We start from the raw sequence: 18,737 nt of genomic DNA on the forward strand, positions 1-18,737 counted from the left end.
TCTTTCCCTCATTAGAGTAAGCAGTGGACCAAAGCCATGGTCCCCCATGGGTTCTCCATCTAGTTGAGATTATTCTGGCCAGGAGAAAGTGGCCTACTTAAGTTGGTGGTTGATAGAATTGAAGCAAGAGAGAGAATGTAGGACAGTTTCTCTCCATAGCAAATCCCTCTGAAAGTGGGCAGCTAACAGCAGGTGAAGCCATCAAAAAACAGGCTTTGGCTTTCAAAGTTAGCCCTTCATCTCCTGGCCCCATATCTTCTCTTTCCCTTACCTCAGGTTTCCCTTGATATATTCACTAGAAGCAGAACAAGTTATGGCTCTCTCTGTAGGATCCCAATTACCCTTGCCTTGAGCTTGAATACAGGTAGGCTGAGTTTGGGAGAGTGAAGTTCAAGGGTCTGGGAGCTTTGAAAAAAACTTTTAATGGAGTTAAAGGTCTAATATTAATCCCAGTAATTTTAAACTTATAATAACTTAGAAGGCTGACTTGGAAGTTACCTTTGTTCAGCAACGTATACAGAAAGAACTTTATTATGGAAATTGTCAAACATACACAAATATAGTGAGAATAGTATAATGAACCTCTACTTACCCTTCACCCAACTTGAGCATTTATTACCATTTTGCCAATATTAGCAAAGCTTTTCTTCATGCAAAATTTCATCTTGGTTTTCTTTCTTTCTTTTAAAAATTTTAAGTAATCTCTACACCCAACATGGGGATCGACTCCCAACCCCGAGGCCAAGAGTTGCAAGCTCCACTGACTGAGACAACCAAGCGCCCCTCATCTTGGTGTTTCTATAAGCCTGTTTACTGCCCTTAAGACTTTAAATGATTTTAAGAAATTGTAAATACTTTAGAAGCTCCTCTCTACAAAGAAGTAATCCATCTATCAAGTACAAATAATTCCTAGTTGCTCATCCAATAGGTCTCTCAGGGTCATTCTGAGACGATACTTCCTTAAGGCATTTTGAGTCCAGCTTGAGTTGTTTTTCTTTGAGAGTGATAAACCTGTGTTTTTTAGGAATTATCCTATGATTTGGATTTTTCCCTGGTTTAAACTGACTTTATCTCTTACCATCTTTCCTAGGTATTATCAATTACCAAGGAGGGCTGATAAATTGAAAAAAGATGGTGTTTGCAGCCCTGAGTTTTGTGTAACAGCTGAGCTCTTCCTGTGGAGACACAACCACTTAATGCCAGTATTTCAGGCTAGATCCTAGGAAGCCATTGGCTTGTTTGTCCAAGCAGAAACAGAGGAGTGTGAATGGGGCCTAAATGAGATAGTGATTGTCCATTAGCCCTCCAGGAAAGGATTGAGTCATACTGTCCAAAGGGCATTAAATCAATCTGGATTGCTGGAGTGGATGATTCACTTCCAAGCTGCTTGGATTAACAACATTATTATTTCTCTGCCATCGACCAGGCTTATTATGCCTTGCGTGAAGCAAGACTAATATGCTTGAAAGCACTTAAAAGTGTTTGAAGCTTTCCAAGCTTCTAAAAATTTATATACAACCTGGTGTAAGTGCCTGGTATATCTGAGGCCCATCTCTGGGTGTTTCAGAGCTATTAGCTTCTTGACTGTAGAGGAGAAAATGTGACCTCCCATTTTTTGCTTCTTTAGTATAGTGGCATAAATAAACTAGGAAAGCAAAGCGTTTTATCAACTGATTTGACTTTTCCAGAATTCCACTCATTCTAGCTCTCCATAGGCTACTACATCATGTTTCTAATAGAGTCAGCTTTCTTAAGCCTGCATAAAGGATGAGAGATCTGTGGTGTTCCTCGATCTCTCTCGAAGCAAGAACTTTGGGTTAATCATAATACTTGACTGTGAAACCCATCTACAAATCTCAGGGGGAAAGTCGGCTTCCCACGGGCCCTGGGTATGATGGGATATGTAATTAGAGTCTCTGGGGTCTGAGGCAGTGTGGCTGCAAATCAGTTAAGCTCAGCACTTTCAAAACCATTTTCTCTCACGGAAGTGAAAAACAATCCGAAGTGCAATGTGAGTTTGAAGGAGAAAAAGCATCTGTGTAAATTGGGTCTTGGAGGGGCTTATAAGACCTTTATTTTGTGGAGATAAATTATTCTCTCATTGTTCCCTAGCCTCTCATCTTTTTCCTTGTTTGATAGTGGCTGAATCTGGAAGTAGGACAGGGGTATCAAAAAGAGATATGTAGTTGCCTTCTATTTGAATGTGCAACTTGAGATAAGAGCAATACTCAACTGGACTGCTTACAAGTTTTTTTTGTATTTGGGTTTTTTTCTTTTTTTCTTTGAAAGAGTTTGGTTAACAATGACTTGGTTTCAAAGCCATGATTTACAGCATCTGTCTGTTCACATTTCTTGATGGGCTCCATCATTTCGATATGGCAATTGTTCCCTGTCTTTAGATATTTTTAGGGGTCCAGGCCCTGACACTTTATTTCAGGGACTGGAAAGGGAGAGGGAAGAAATACTGGGACATGATGGTCCTGTGCTTTAATTTTTTAGGTCTGAGATTCCCTTCTAGGTTTTTCTCTCCATTTTCTGCCAGTCTCCAAAGGGCAGGTGGGGCCTATGGGGGGAGAATCAGGCCATGCCTTATCCCTGCACTTGTTTTTTTGTTGTCTGTTGCCCACAGGGTGCCTTCTACCTCTCCCCCAGTGCTATCCAGGAAATCGACATTTCCCCATCCATCCTATTGTGTGACACAGCCCCTCTGAAGTGAGAAAGACTAGGAATTGTACTTGTTCATTTATATTCTGGAAGGACTTCAGTGCATCAGTGTACATTGGCTGGGGTGATCTATTGGTGGTTGTGGAGGAAAGCCCTAAAGGAAGGGATGCTTCTATTAACTTTAGGACCTCTCTCATTCCTTACATGTCAGGCTTTGGTATAACTAAATTGACTTGCTCCCAAAGGAAACAATCCAACACTGTCGTTTCGTTTTTCCTCCAAGCTAGAGGTATGGTTGGTTGTTTATGTTGGGGGTGGGGGGTGAAAGAAGAATGTAATGAAATCTGGAAGGACCTTTAATGAAATCAAACCCATTTATTTTCCAGGGTTTTATTGTGGGAAGATTTACATGTGGGTGGACTAGCTGGATCTAAGAGCCCTCAATTTTCTTTCTCTAAGATCTCTTACTCTCTTAGGTGACCTGCTACTCCTACATTTGGTTGAATCTTCTGTTTTCAAAAGTGGTTGAAGAGCCTGGTTTGAAATTCTAATTCTCTTAATAACTACCTATTGGGCTTTGGACAATTCCCTTTTCCTCAGTTGGCTCATCTTTAAAATGAAAGGGTTGACATAGATTATAGGTCTCTAAGACTCCTGCAAGTTTTCTGGTTGTAAATTCGTGAGTCCTCGTCTTTCTTTTTTAAGTTTAGTTATTTACTTTTTTAGTAATCTCTACCTGAGATGTGGGTCTTGAACTCATAACCCTGAGATCAAGAGTTGCATGCTCAGGGGCGCCTGGGTGGCTCAGTGGGTTAAAGCCTCTGCCTTCAGCTCAGGTCATGATCCCAGGGTCCTGGGATCAAGCCCTGCATTGGGCTCTCTGCTCAGCGGGGAGCCTGCTTCCCTTCCTCTCTCTCTGCCTGCCTCTCTGCCTACTTGTGATCTCTGTCTGTCAAATAAGTAAATAAAATCTTTAAAAAAAAAATAAAAAGAGTTGCATGCTCTTCTGACCGAGCCATCCAGGTGTCTGTAAATTTTGAATCTTCTGATCACATCTGGTAGAGGGTATCATTGACTCCCACAGAGACTGGTCCAGTAGGTATCTTGTATCATTAACATAACCATGAGTACTTTTTTTTTTTTTAAGATTTTATTTATTTATTTGAGATAGAACACAAGCAGAGGTCCAAGGGAGAAGGAGAAATAGACTTTCTGCTGAGCAGGGAGCCTGATGTGGGGCTTGATCCCAGGACCCTGAGATCATGACCTGAGATGAAGGCAGAAGCTTAACCCACTGAGGCACCCAGGCACCCTACCATGAGAACTTTTGAGTTTTCTTTTTCTGTTTCTGGGCTGTAAGATATAATAAGCAGAACTAATTATTTCAGGCCCGTAACTACAAACATAGTTTCTTAAATGAAGAACAAATAACCAAGATTTGGAGGAAAAGGGGAAAAGCATTTGGGGCCTAGTGGTGTGACTCAGATTTCTTGAGGAATGGCATTGCACGGGGAGTATCTCAGCCCGGCACTGTGGGGATGAGCGGGAGTTCAGAAATCACTGTGCTTTCCTCCTGGGACTGAGTAGCTTCAGCTCCAGGAAGTCCTAGAATGAGGGAGTCCTCATTCTGGGCACCTTGGGGCACTGCCATGTGAGACCACTTGCTCTAGTTGTGGAGTGGGTTTAGGAGAGACGGGCTTGGGAGTACTGAATTAGTGGGGCCTTTCTTTGTGGCTCCCACAGCATGTATTCTGTTCAGCACTTTTCCCACTGCCTTGGGGTTACTGGGTAGATATGTCTCCCTTGTGTTCCCCATGAATTCCTAGAGTTCCTAGAACAGGAACAAATACCTCGGGCGTCTCTGCAACTCTAGCATCTAACACAGGACCAGGAACACCGTGGGTATTCAATGCATGTCTTCTGAAAAATCTACTCTGATTTCTCAAACTGGAGTCACACAGCTCCCATAGCACCTTCTCTCCCTCAATCAGAATACTGATTACACTCTATTCTAGGTGCCAACTGGTTTGTATCCACTACCTTGCAGCTAGGATTGTATATTGCTTCTCTACCACAGTGCTATGCACAGAGGAGGTACTAGATTAAATAAATATTTGTTTGATGAATGTGTAGATGATTTTATTGTTCAAAAGACCCAAATATTATGTGATAATGTCTCCTTCCTTCTCCTTGGGGTTCCCAGAAAGGTATATCTCCCAGCATTTTGCTAAATACTTCATTTTTGTCATTCATTTAATCCCTGTTATTTGAGAACCCACTATATGTCTATACTGTACCAGGGGCAGTCCCTATGCAGAGATGAATCAGAGAGCTCCAGCCTTGTCAAGAAAGCTTTTATAGGTGAGGGACCTTCAGAATTAAAACAATGTTGGGGTAGCTAGGTGGCTCAGTCAGTTGACAGAGCATCACTCAGTGAGCATCTCACTCTTGGTTTCAGCTCGGGTCTTGATTTCAGGGTTGTGGGTTCAGGGCCTATGCTGGAACCTATTTAGGAAAAAAAAAAAAAAAACAACCAAAAAACAAACCAATGTCACTATAAAATGAGGTAAAAAATCTTAACCCAAATATGGGAACTTCAATCTTAAATCAGGTGGTCTAGGGCCCCACACACAAGATTTCCATCTTCTCCATTCTTTCCTCCCTGTATCCCATTCTTGGCTGTTTTTGCATATCTGCCTATCTCTTGTGTGTTTTCAGGCCTTGGCATGGAAGCCATAGTGTTGCAGCCTCTTGCTACTTTAGTTCTCATTGAGGACTGCTCATTTATGACACTACCAAAATAAATTCATGCTTAATAATGGTCATGGAGAATTGTTAGTAATGTCTTACTCTTTCATTTTATGACTTGATTGGCCACCAAAGCTGATTAGATGAGTTTGTTTGTTTGTTTGTTTGTTTTTCCTTACAAGAATGATGTCTTAGAGTCTTTTGGGAATTTTTTTCAATGGTTAAAGTATAGCATTTGCTTTGGTAGATATGTCAGTTATGCTCTGTTGTTGTTTTCCATCTTGTGGAGCTAACTAATAATTATCCTATATCCTAATGGTTAATGGGCAAAAATCAATCACACGAATACAGCTCTCTATAGGGGATACTGTTAAATACTGTCTACATGTCACCAGAAGGAAGGGAAACGTGTTTTCTTGAACACATAATGGCTATAAAATGTAACTCTGGGGAGACCACTAGAAAGCTAAACCATTCTTTCCATACCTCTCTCCCTTCTGCTGGTACAACAGAGCTGCTGGGGGACAGGTTCACTGTTTCCTACTCCTATTGTCTTTCCAGATATTCCCATAGCTCCCAGGTGGAAGGAGCTAGACTCTAACCTGATTGATTATAAAAGGTTATTGAGGGGTACCTTGGTGGCTCAGTGGGTTAAAGCCTCTGCCTTCAGCTCAGGTCACAATCCCAGGGTCCTGGGATCGAGCCCCGCATTGGGCTCTCTGCTCAGTGGAGAGCCTGCTTCCCTTCCTCTCTCTGCCTGCCTCTCTGCCTGCTTGTGATCTCTGTCTGTCAAAAATAAATGAAATCTTTAAAAAAAAATAAAATAAAAGGTTATTCATCCAGAGGTCAAGAATCATTCCCTGAATGTCATTTTAAAGAATGATAAATCTCTAAAGAACATGACATCATCTGCAATTTTCCCTTTTCCGTTTCCTCACAGATTTGCCTAGCAGTGAGGAAACTAGGATTGCATTCTGGTTTGTGCTGCAGGTAGACACCTAGTTGGATTCTGAAGTATCAGCAGGCTGGGGCCAGTACCTATATGTGACATTATCAGAATTAGAACTGAGCAAATATTTACCAAGCAATCAACATGTGCCAAGTACTTGCTAGAAGCTGGGGATTTGGAGATGAATAAGATGGTCAAAACCAGCAATGAGATACCCTTTTTTCCTCTGGTAATATTGGAAACATTTAAAAGTCTCACAACAGCAAGTGTTAGTAAGGATGCAGCAAAGTGGCAATTCTTGAATAATGCTGATGGGTATAAAAACTGGGTTAGCTACACTGGAGAACACTTTGTCAGTGTCCATGAAGCTAAAATTCACATATTCTATAATCTAGCAGTCCTACTTCTAGGTCTCTTTATTAAAGTAACATTTACATACATACACCAAGATATATTTAATAAAGCACATTTGTTTTAACTTTTTTTTTTTTTTGTAATAACAAAATCTTGGAAACAACCTAAATGCCCATCAACAGGGAACTGGTTAAATAAAGTGAGGTAATCCATATAATGGATTATTATACTACAATTAAACAGAATTAGCCAGATATATGTATCAACATGGATATATTTCAAAAATAGTTTTTTTAAGATTTTATTTATTTATTTGACAGAGAGAGACACACAGAGAGAGGGAACACAAGCAGGGGGAGTGGGAAAGGGAGAAGCAGGCTTTCACCGAGCAGGGAGCCCAATGTGGACCTTGAACCCAGGACCCTGGGATCATGACCTGAGCCGAAGGCAGACGCTTAACGACTGAGCCACACAGGCACCCTCAAAAATATTTTTGAGTGAAAGAAGTAAGTGGCAGAATGGTACACATAGCCATGTGACATTTGGGAAATGATGTGCAAGCCAATACTGTATGTTTTCTATGAATACAGGAAAATCAGAAAATAGGTGAAAAAGACCAGGAAGATACATATCAAACTCATATTAGTGTTTGGTTATCTTTGGAAGAGCAGGGAAGAAAAATAGTATAAGGGTGGAGGTCAAGGGGACATTTGGTTTTAGCTATAATATTCTATTCTGAAACAATGAACAGTATTTTCATAAATTATTTTTAAAGAAAATAAATAGAAAAAGACTAGAAACAAAAGTGCCAAAATGTCAATAGTGGTTACTTGTGGATGTTAGAAATGTGGGTGATTGTTGTATTATCCTTTATAATTTTCTGTATGTTTTTAAATTAATAACAACAACTGAAGAAACAACTACAAAATCCCATTGTCCATAACTTCAAAGAGCTTGCTCTCAAATGAGGAAAGAAAGGTAAACAAACACATAAATAGGTAAAAAGTTCAGGGTGCTGAGAGAGCAAGAAGGAGAGGCTACTAACTTAGACTTAGGGGTGCAGTAAAAACTTTCCCAGAGAAAATGCCAATGATTTAGGCCTTAAAGATCAAGTATGAGCTTTCTAAGTAAAGGAACTACAGTCTATGGTATTCTAGGCCAAGGAAAGAGCATAAGCAATGGAGTAGAGATTTAAAAAAAAAAAATGGCATTGTTGTATTGGTGGATGAAGAAACTCCAGTTGGTTTGGTTTGTCTTGAGTACAAATTGTCAGGTGTCATGGGAGGAGTGACAGGAGATGCGGTAATGTAGGTATTCATGAAGACTGGAAGGGCTTCAGTAAGGAGCTTGGACTTTGGGTGCCTGGGTGGCTTAGTTGGTTAAGCAACTGCCTTTGGCTCAGGTCATGATCTGGGAGACTGGGATCCAAGCTCGCACTGGGCTCCCAGCTCCACGGGGAGTCTGCTCTCTCATGCTCTCTCTCACTGTCTATCTTTCAAATAAATGAATAAAACCTTAAAAAAAAAAAAGAAGCTTAGACTTTCTCTTAGTATAATTACTAAAATTTATTGAATGGTTTATCATGTGCTAGGCATTGTGTGAGGCTTTGTACATATACATCTTTTAATTTTCTCCACAGTCTATAAGAGGTAGGTACTATTAATATCTCCATTTAGAAATAGGAAACAGAGACTCATTAAGAGGATCAGTCTGTATCTGGGCAGTAAAGTGCCTTTTTGACTGATTGATTGAGATCTAGTTATGAAGATGAATTTACACTAAGCTAGTGATTCTTAAATATTGGTGACTGTAAAAATCACAAGGGGCAGGGAGCTTAATGACATGTAGTTCTTCAGCTCCAACCTATAGGTTTTGATTTAGTAGATCTGGGGTGTAAACTAGGACTCTGTAGGTTTAATATTCATCTCTAAGTGATTCTGATGTAGGTGGTCCTGGGATCACACTTTACACAATCCTCACACTACTGATTTTCTTCCTTGAGAATGTTGGACCACTGGTATCCATTTTAAGCATAGCTTCCCAGGGCAGGGCAATGCTCTAACTACTTATTACAAGAATTAGCCCCATTAACTTGGGACTCTGTTTCACTTAGATAACAAGTCACTGACATAAATGACAAAAGCCCATCTTCAAAAACCGTAAAGTGCATTAGGAGCCTTTAGTTTCTCACCTGAGGTCTTCCAGCTCTTGGAACTCATCAGACCTAAGGCTGAGCGCTTGGTGTATGCTTAAGTAAACACTGCTCAGTGGTCAGTTGATTAGGCTCAGAGTGACCATAACAAAGAGTGATAAATTGTAGGTAAGTCATCAGATTTGTATTTTATAAGTAAATACATCATGAATATAGGTTACATGGAAACCAGCTGGATCTGTGGACAAGAGATTTTACAAATGGAATGCAGAAGACACAGTCTAACATCACTATTCACACATCACAAAAAGCAGAGGCTTAAACACCACCCTATAGCCTTGATTCAGAGAGATCCCATATTCATATTCCTGCCCTGGTATAAACTCTCCTTTACCCACTTCTATTCTCTAGGCACCTATAGTTTCTTCTGGATCTCCTGAGAAGAGTGTTTATTTTGTCTCCTGTGTCACTGGGAGCTATAGGAAGAGGCAGAGAATTCATATTCAAAGCTTTTCATTTCTTTCTCCCTTTACTTTAGATAGATGGTTAGGAGATTAATGAAGCCCTTTGAAGTTGGAAATGAAAGTCCTGCTGAATCACAGCAGCCTGGTGTTTTGGTTCCTGTAATGGTCCTGTATTCTTGCCTCTTTCTTTTGAAGTGATAACAATTTGAGGAATTGGTAGAGGCTGTCTTATTTTATAGTGATATACCTCAATCCCTTTGCTCTTTTAGGGCCACACTCAAGATTATGTTTATAAATTATGGTTTTGGGGCACCTGGGTGGCTCAGTGGGTTAAGCCACTGCCTTGGGATCAGGTCAGGATCTCAGGGTCCTGGGATCAGGCCCCGCATCGGGCTCTCTTCTCAGCGGGCAGCCTGCTTCCTCCTCTCTCTGGGCTTGCTTCTCTGCCTACTTGTGATCTCCGCCTGTCAAATAAACAAATAAAATCTTAAAAAAAAAATTATGGTTTTAATGAAAGGAAGTAGTCATAGGATACTCTTAATCTCACAAAACAAACTGAGGGTTGCCGTGGGGAGGGGAGTAGGGAGAGGGTCATTGGGTTATGGACAGTGGGGAAGGTATGTGCTATGGTGAGTGCTGTGAAGTGTGTAAACCTGGCAATTCACAGACCTGTACCCCTGGGGCTAATAATACATTATATGTTGATTAAAAAAATAAAAACAAATTTAAAAAGTCACTTCAGACCAAAAGACACATACTTAAAACAAAATAAGTCTCAATGAATTTAAGAAGATTGAAATAATATCAAGCTGCTTTTCTAACCACAGCAGTATGAACTAGAAATCAATTACAAGAAAAACACTGAGAGGGTGCCTGGGTGGCTCAGTTGGTCAAGTGACTGCCTTTGGCTCAGGGCATGATCCGGGAGTCCCAGGATCAAGTCCCGCATCAGGCTCCCAGCTCCATGGAGAGTCTGCTTCTCCCTCTGACCTTCTTCCCTCTCATGCTCTCTCTCACTCTCAAATAAATAAATATAAGCCTTAGAAAAAGAAAAAAGAAAAGAAAAACACAACTACATGGAGTCTAAACAACCTGCTACTAAACAACCAATGGCTTAACAAAGAAATCAAAGAGGAAATCAGAACATACATGGAGACAAATGAAAATAGAAACACAATGGACCAAATTCTTTGGGATGCAGCAAAAGCAGTTTTAAGAGGGAAGTTCATAGCAATACAGGCCTACCTCAAGAAATGAGAAAAATCTCAAACAACCAACCTAATGTTACATTTCAGGGAACTATAAAAAGAAGAACGTACAAAGATCACATATAGAGGAAGGAAGGAAATAATAAAGATTAGAGTGGAAATAAATGAAATAGAGACTAACAAAACAATAGAAAAAAACCAATGAAACCAAGAAGTGGTTCTTTGTAAAGATAAACAAAATTAATAAACCTTTAGATAAACTTGTCAAGAAAAAAAGAGAAAGAACTTAAATGAAGTCAGAAATGAAGAAGGAGAAATAACAATCAAGACCACAGGAATACAAATGATTATAAGAGAATATTATGAACAATTACATGCCAACAATTTGGACAACTTAAATTCCTATAAACATACAACCTTTCAAAACTGAATCAGGAAGAAATAGAAAATTTGAACAGACTGATTACAAGCAATGAAATTGATCAGTAATAAAAAAAATTCCTAACAAATCAAAGTCCAGGACCAGATGGCTTCACAGGGGAATTCTACCAAACATTTAAAGAAGAGCTAATACCTGTTCTTCTCAAACTATTCCAAAAAGTGGAAAAGGAAGGAAAACTTTCAAATTTATTCTACAAGGCCACTGTTATCCTGATACCAAAACAAGACAAAGACACTACAAAAACAAAAACAAACTACAAGCCACTATCTCTGATGAACATAGATGCAAAAATCCTCAATCAAATATTAGCAAACCAAATCCAACAATACATTAAAAAAATTATTCACCATGATCAAGCAGGATTTATTCCAGGGATGCAAGAGTGGTTCAATATTTGCAAATCAATGCATGTGCTACTTCATGTTAAGAAGAGTAAGGATGAGAGACAACTGGTCATCTCAATAGAAGCAGAAAAAGCATTTAACAAAATATAACATCTGTTTATGATAAAAAAGAAAACATTCAACAAAGTGGATTTAGAGGGAACATACCTCAAAATAATAAAGGGCATACATGAAAAACCCACAGCTGACATCATACTCAATGGTGAAAATATGAAAGCTTTTCCTCTAAGATCAGGAACAAGACAAGAATAACCACTCTTACAGTTTTTATTCAACATACTTCTGGAAGTCCTAGTTGCAGCAGTCAGACAAGAAAAGGAAATAAAAGGTAAGGAAGAAGTAAAACTGTCACTATTTGCTGATGACATGATACTATATATAGAAATCTCAGAAGACTCCACCTAAATCTATTAGAATTGATAAATGAATTCAGTAAAGTTGTAGGATACAAAATTAATATGCAGAAATCAGTTGAATTTCTATACACTAATTATGAAAGAGAAATTAACAATCCTATTTACAATTGCACCAAAAAGAAAAAAATACCTAGGAATAAATTTAACCAAGGAGGTGAAAGGCCTATACTGTGAAAACTATAAGACATTGATGAAAGAAATTAAAGATGACACAAACAAATGGAAAGATAGTCCACGTTCATGGACTGAAAGAATTAATATCATCAAAATGTCCATAATACGTAAAGCAATCAACAGATTCAGTGCAATCCCTATCAAAATACCAATAACATTTTTCATAGAACTATGGCAAATAATCCTAAAATTTGTATGGAACCCCAAAAGACTTTGAATAGCCAAAAAAGCCAAAAAGGTCTTAAGAAAGATGAACAAAACTGGAGGTATCACAACCCCAGATTTCAAGATATACTACAAAGCTATAGTAATCATAATAGTATAGTACTGGCACAAAAGTAGACACATAGATCAATAGAATAGGATAAAGAGATCAGAGATAAACCTACACCTATATGGTCAATTAATTTATAACAAAAGAGATAAGAATGTACAATGGAGTAAAGACAGTCTTTTCAATAAAGAGTGCTGGGAAAATTGGACAATTAAATGCAAAAGAATAAAACTGGACTGTGTTCTTACACTATACACAAAAATAAACTCAAAATGAATTGAAGACCTAACTATGAGACACGAAATCATGAAACTCCTAAAAGAAAACATGCCATAATCTCTTGGACATTGGCCTTAGCAACATATTTATGTATATGTTTCCTCAGGGAAGGGAAGCAAAATAAAAAATAAACTATTGGGACTACATCAAGGTAAAAAGATTTTACACAGTGAAGGAGACCATCAACAAAATAAAAAGGCAACCAACAATGGGAGAAGATTTTGTAAATGATGTATCCAATAAGAGGTTAACATCTAAAATACATATTTAAGCAACTCAACACTAAAAAAACCTAGTCTGATTGAAAAATGGGTAGAGGATTGGTTCATGGGAAGAAATTTTTATTTTAGAGTATAAAAGTATTTGTATGGATGGAATCTCTTTGAATTTTTTTTTCATGAAAAACAGCATTTTGCAGTGAATAAAAATATACTGGTATAAACTAAAATATACTGCATTTTAAAAAATAAAAATAAATAAAAATGGGCAGAGTCCCTGAATAGACATTTTTCTAAAGAAGACATACAGATGGCCAACAGATACATGAAAAGATGCTCAACATCACTAATCAGCAGAGAAATGTAAATCAAAACCACAATGAGATACCACCTTACACCTGTCAGAATGGCTAAAATCAACAACACAAGAAAGTACAAGTATTGGTGGAGATGTGGAGAAAAAGGAACACATGTGCACTATTGGTGGGGATGCAAATGGGCACAGCCACTGTAGAAAACAGTATGGAGGTTCCTTAAAAAATTAAAAATATAAATACCATATGATCCAGTAATTCCACTATTGGGTATGTACCCAAACAAAATGAAAACACTAATTTGAAATGATATATACACTCCTTTGTTTATTGCAGCATTATTTCCAATAGCCAAGATATGGAAGCAACCCGTATGTTCGTTGATAGATGATGAATGGATAAAAATGTGGTGTAAATATGCAATGGAATATTACAAATCCATAAAAAAGAATGAGATCTTGGGGCGCCTGGGTGGCTCAGTGGGTTAAGCCTCTGCCTTTGGCTCGGGTCATGATCTCAGGGTCCTGGGATCGAGCCCCCCATCGGGCTCTCTGCTCAGCAGGGAGCCTGCTTCTCCCTCTCTCTCTGCCTGCCTCTCTGCCTACTTGTAATCTCTGTCTGACTTGTGATCTCTGTCTGTGAAATAAATAAATAAAATCTTAAAAAAAAAAAAAAGAATGAGATCTTGGTGGCACCTGGGTGTCTCAGTTGGTTTAGAGTCCTACTCCTGCTTTTGGCTCAGGTCATGATCTCTGTGTCATGAGATTGAGCCCTGCGTGAGGCTCTGTGCTCAGCGGAGAGTCTGCTTGAGATTCTCCTCTCCCTCTCCCTCTGCCCCTCCCCCTGCTCACTTGCTCTTACACGCACTTTCTCTCTCTCTCTCTCTCAAAATAAAAAAATAAAGCTTAAAAAAAAAAAAAAGAATGAGATCTTGCCATTTGTGACAACGTGGATGGACCTAGTGGATTTTATGCTGAGTGAAATAAGTCAGACAGAGAACAACAAATACCATATGATTTCACTTATATATGGAATCTAAAATACAAAACAAATGAACAAACAAAAAGCAGACTTAAATACAAAGAACAAACTGGTGATTAGCAGAAGGGAGCTGGGTGGGGCAATGGGCAAAACAAGTGAAGGGGATTAAGAGGTACAGACTTCCAGTTATAAAATAAATAAGTCACAGGGATATAAAGTACAGCATAGGGAATATAGTCAATAATATTGTACTAATATTGTATGGTGACAGATGGGTGACCAGACTTATCATGGTGAGCATTGAGTAAGGTATAGAATTGTCAAGTCACTGCATTGTATACCTGAAACAAATATGACATTGTGTGTACTTCAATAATAGAACAAAATTATGGAATCATTACAAGCCTCCTATTAAAAATTAAACAAGTCCTGGGAATGTAATGTACAGCATGGTGTCTATAGTTAATAATACCATATCACATACTTGAAAGTTGCTAAGAGTAGGTCTTAAAAGTCCTTATCACAGGGCACCTGGGTGGCTCAGTCAGTTAAGTGTCCCGTTCTTGATTTTGGCTCAGGTCATGATCTTGATGAGGTCCTGGGATTGAGTCCTGCATCAGTCTCCACCCTCAGCACGGAGTCTGCTTGTCCTCTCCTCTGCTCTTCTGCTGCTCATCCGTGCTTTCTCTCTCTCTAATAAATACATACATACATACGTACATACATTTTAAAAGTCCTTATCACAAGAAAAAAATTTTTTGTGATTGTGTTGTGGTGACAGATGCTAACTAGACTTATTGTGGTGGTCATTTTGAAATATTTACAAATATTATATCATTATGTTGTGCACCTGAAACTAATGTTATATATCAATTATTCTAGAATAAAAAAATGATGGAGTCATGAAACTGATGGGACCTACAGATATCCTCTGACACAGCCTCTGCACTCAGGCGGGTAAATATTTAGCCTATTCAAATAAGTAGTTCTCATATCTTCTTTCAAGACAATTTTGATCATGGGGCACCTGGGTGGCTCAGTCAGTTAAACATCTGCCTTCGGCTCAGGTCATGTTCCCAGGGTCCTGGGATCCAGGCCTGCATCAGGCTCTCTGATAAGCAGGGAGTCTGCTTCTCCTTTTCCCTCTGCTTGCCACTCTGCCTGCTTGTGCTCTCTCTGTCAAATGAAAAAATAAAATCATAAAAAAAAGACTATTTTGTTAGAAGGGAGGTGGATGGGAGGATGAGTGAGCGTGGTGATGGGTATTAAGGAGGGCACCAAATGCATGGAGCCCTGGGTTTTATACACAAACAATGAATCATGGAACACTACATCAGAAACTAATGATGTACTGTATGGTGACTAACACAACACAATAAAAAAAAGACTATTTTGACCTTTAGTCATGTTTCATCTCTACAGTCAATATGTTCTTCATGTCCAACCATGAGTTTTCTTACAAGAAGAGTATTAATGGTGACCTTTCCTTTTTATTTTCATAGATAAAGACATATATGTGTGTATTTTATGCCTTGGCATTAAACTTTGAAATTGCTCTGAGTTACCAATGCACTATGAGCTGCAGATATCTCCACAATCTCTCAGGTTTCTATTCTTTTGATTCCTGATCTCATCATTTACTCCTATTTCCAGTCCTGTTCCTGCCCTTTGAACTTATCTGTTTATTGATTTATTTGACAGAGAGAGATCACAAGTAGGCAGAGAGGCAGGCAGAGAGAGGCGGGGAGCAGGCTCCCCGCTGAGCAGAGAGCCCGATGCGGGGCTCTATCCCAGGACCCTGGGATCATGACCCGAGCCGAAGGCAGAGGCCCAACCCACTGAGCCACGCAGGTGCCCCAGCCCTTTGAACGTTTGAGGCATGTTTCAGATATGTGTAAATCTTCAGACCAAAGATTGGGAGCCCTTGTTATGGCTTCTGGACTTGTATGGTATGGGTGAGATCATGAACATCATCATCAACATTTACTGAGCATTTATGTGTCAAGCACTGTTCCAGGACCTTTATGTTTATTATCCCATTTACTCCTCACAAAAGTCGTATCTTATAGGTTCTGCTGTTATCCCACCTTATAGAAGGGGAAATGGAGATTTAGAGAGGTCAAGGAGCTTGCTTAATTTCACACAGCCAGTAAGGGCTAGAACCAGAATTTCAACTTATGTCTGATACTTGAGTCTTTGTTTTTAGTCATTATGCTTTGCTATCTCTCTATTGAGCCTTGGATAGAAGGTATACCTTATTTTATTCCAAAGGCAGAGACACACAGGAGACAGAATTAGACATGTCTTTCTATTAACCAAAATGGGAAAAAGGTGATCCAGAAGTTTTTTGTGAGGTTACATACATTGTCAGATGTTCTTTTGATTTCTATTTGGAATCAAGTTTCATTGGGCCTGGGTGACGAGGACTTTTGACCAAAAACCCCACAAGACCCTGTGTAATTTGCAACCATATATGAAAAACAGATGATGGTGCTTAAGCACGGTAACATAGCTAAATAGGGTTCACATGAAGTGTCCCACTTGTCTCCTAAAGGGATTTTTAAGGTATATCTGATAACTTTTTGTAGATATGGCTCAAAAGATTTTACTTTTATGTTGAGACAGGGGTTCTCTCATTGTTTGCATTTTATCTAAATTCTTTTTCTCTTCTGACCCTATATTAGTAAAGGTACTACTTTGCAGTCTCTGCAAGATTTTTGAATCCATAAACTGAAAAACATTTTTGAGATCAACACTCACAAAAAGAAGCCATATGCTGGGCCATAAAAACACACCTTAATAAGTTAAAATAATTAAATTATACAAAGTATATTATTTGACTATAATGAAATTGAACTATAAATCAGTAACAGAAAGATTGATTAGCAGGAACATCTCCACTCAGAAAATAAATAACATATTCCCTAAATAATTCATAGGCCAAAGAGGAAATACCAGGAAAATTTAGAAAATATTTTGAGGGATGCCTGGGTCACTCCATCCGTTAAGCGTCTGCCTTTGGCTTGGGTTATGATCCTAGGGTTCTGGGATCGAGTTCCTCATTGGGCAACTTGCTCAGTGAGGAGCCTGCTTCTCCCTCTGCCTGCTGCTCCCCCTGCTTGTGCGCCTTCTCTCTCTCTCTCTGACAAATCAATCAATTGATCAATCAATCAGTCTTTTTTTTTTTTTAAAGATTTTATTTATTTATTTGACAGACAGAGATCACAAGTAGCCAGAGAGGCAGACAGAGAGAGAGGGGGAAGCAGGCTCCCCACTGAGTAGGGAGCCCGATACGGGGCTCGATCCCAGGACCTTGAGATCATGACCTGAGCCGAAGGCAGAGGCTTTAACCCACTGAGCCACCCAGGCGCCCCTCAATCAATCAGTCTTTAAAAAAATGTATTTTGAACTGAATGAAAATGAAAACACAAATAAAATTTGTGGCATGTATCGAAAGCAGTGTTTAGATGGAAATCTAGACCCCAAAATGCTTAAAATAGAAAAGAGAAAATATCTGAAACCAATAATCTAAGCTTCTGCCTTAAGAAAGTTGAAAAAGAAGAGCAAATTAAACCCAAAGAAAGCAGAGAAAAGAATAAGGCACATAAATTGATAAAATTGAAAACAGAAAATTAATAGAGAAAAATCAATAAAACCAATGCTGATTCTTTAAGATTCATAAAATTGACTAACCTCTGATTAACTGACAGAGAAAAGGAGAGAAGCACAAATGATTAACACCAAGAATGAAAGAGGGGATATCACTACAAACTCCACAGATAATAAAAGGACAAAAAGGGCACACTATGAGTAATTCTATATACATAAATTCAACAATTTATTTTTTCTAAGATTTTATTTTTATTTTATTTTATTTATTTATTTTTAAAGATCGTTTCCTTTCTTTTCAAGATTTTATTTTATTTATTTGACAGACAGAAATCACAAGTAGGCAGAGAGGCAGGCAGAGAGAGAGAGGGAAGCAGGTTCCCCGCCGAGCAGAGAGCCTGATGCAGGGCTTGATCCCAGGACCCCGGGATCATGACCTGAGCCAAAGGCAGAGGTTTTAACCCACTGAGCCACCCAGGTGCCCCTAAGATTTTATTTTTAAGTACTCTCTACAACCAACAGTGGGCTAGAACTTACGACACTGAGACCAAGAGGGCATACCATAAATTCAACAATTTAGATGGTATGATCTAGTTCCTCAAAAACCACAAACTACCAAAGTCACCCAAGAAAAAAATAGTAGCCTGAATAGTTCTACAACTATTAAGTAAATTGATTCTGTAGTTAAAACTCTTTTGAAAAATAAATCCCAGGATTTAGATGGTTTCACTGGAGGATTCTACCAACCATTTAACAAAGAAATGACATGAATTCTTTTTTTTTTTTTTAATGTTGTCTTTTTTTTTTTTAAAGATTTTATTTATTTATTTGTCAGAGAGAGCTCACAAGTAGAGAGGCAGGCAGAGAGGGGGGGGGTGAAGCAGGCTCCCTGCTGAGCAGAGAGCCCGATGTGGGGCTCGATCCCAGGACCCTGGGCCGAAAGCAGAGGCTTTAACCCACTGAGCCACCCAGGTGCCCTGAAATGACACGAATTCTATGCAATCTCTTCCAGAAAATAGAAGAGGAAACACTTTCTGACACATTTTCTGAGACCAATATTATCCTGTCAATCCAGATATAAATAGTA

This window comes from Martes martes (assembly GCF_963455335.1).
Source record: "Martes martes genome assembly, chromosome: X".
Lineage (NCBI taxonomy): Eukaryota > Metazoa > Chordata > Mammalia > Carnivora > Mustelidae > Martes > Martes martes.